General features: G+C 36.4%; 1 non-coding gene across 1 annotated transcript; it reads right to left on the reverse strand.

Annotated features, from left to right (window-relative positions):
* Positions 1-462: 462 nt before the first annotated feature.
* On the reverse strand, positions 463-545 carry TRNAL-UAA (transfer RNA leucine (anticodon UAA)). Its single transcript has one exon. It is a non-coding gene; the product is annotated as a tRNA-Leu (tRNA).
* Between the last annotated feature and the right edge of the window lie 908 nt (positions 546-1,453).

Below are 1,453 nucleotides of genomic sequence, written 5' to 3' on the forward strand. Positions count from 1 at the left end.
AAATTATGCTCTCTGTGTTTGCGTGTCTGGCTATTGATGCCAATCAACCTAATTATGATTAATGAATGGTGCTCACTTTCCCATTCCTCTCTGTTCTCTTGATTGTATATCAACATTGTGTGTGGTGGGTACCTTCTGTGTATATAATTTACATTTTTAATTAGGGATTACATTTGAGTTATTTCTGTTTGATCTCAGGAATTACACAGAAGCCTTTTTGTGTTAGATTGAGACAATTAGCATACTAGCAGCTAATGATATTGCTGTTTTATCTGCTTTGAAGTTTCTGTCCAATTTTGTTTCATTTATATAGAATATATATTATTATTATTATTATTATTAGTTTCTTTCCAAGTTTGTGGCTGGTAGGGAGAATTTTATCCAAAATTAGGGAGTTCAAAAAGAAATCTGTTTATTTCACTAGCAGTGAAATAAAAGTATTAATATAAAAAAAAAAAAACTTACCAGGAGTGGGGTTCGAACCCACGCGGACATTTGTCCATTGGATCTTAAGTCCAACGCCTTAACCACTCGGCCATCCTGGTATAAGTTTGTTTCAATGTTTCCATACAACATAGCCAGTATGTGAAATTGCTGTTTTTATGTTGAATAACAAAAATAGACTATATAAATTAAGTCAAATAATTAAAGTGTGAGTTTTAACAATGTTTTGGTTATGTATTTTGGCTCTAATGCAGAATTGGAATAAAATATATCTTTTTTTTTTTTTATAATTCTTTATTTTTGACGTGCATGAGATTACAAACAGCTTGCGGAGCCACAACAGCCGTAGCAAGTACTTCATTAAAAAAAACAAAAAAAAAAACAGTAAAACATTGTTGTGGCATTCGAGACAGTTGCACTTTTTTATAGAAATAGTAATAATAAAGTTGTACAAGTGATGGGTTCGCTAATACTTAAGCTTTCAATGGGTATATAAGCAGCTTGGGAGCCCTGTGCAGCAAACAAACTTAAAACAGTACATCATGTTGAGCCAGGATGATTTAGTCTGGGATCTCTGGCTTTCAGGACCACAGATAAGTCACCATAGGAATAGGTCTTATTGTTCATTACATCCTGGGAAGCAATAAGAAGGGAAACCAATATCTTACGGATATGAGGTGGAACCTAATGGGCTGGTGTATCAAGAGGGGATATAGGGACTGCAAAATTACCCTGTAGAATAGCTGAAGTCGCAGCTAGAAATGTAGCAGCCGCCAAAGACGGGTTTACTGCCACATGACCAGACTCTAATCTCTCGATTCTGTCCTTAATTTGATCCATGGATGACAGGAGAGCATTCATCATGGTTTGTAGATCAGCCGTGTTGCGGTTTCCGCTAGACCCTTCCCCCGCACCTGAGTTGTCAGTGTGTGTCTGCCTCAAGCTAACTGTTAAGACACTCATAGCTTAAATGGATGAAACTGCCGTTTAGCCAATATTGCCCCTTTCC

This window comes from Pelobates fuscus, chromosome 2 (assembly GCF_036172605.1).
Source record: "Pelobates fuscus isolate aPelFus1 chromosome 2, aPelFus1.pri, whole genome shotgun sequence".
NCBI classification, from domain to species: Eukaryota; Metazoa; Chordata; class Amphibia; order Anura; family Pelobatidae; genus Pelobates; species Pelobates fuscus.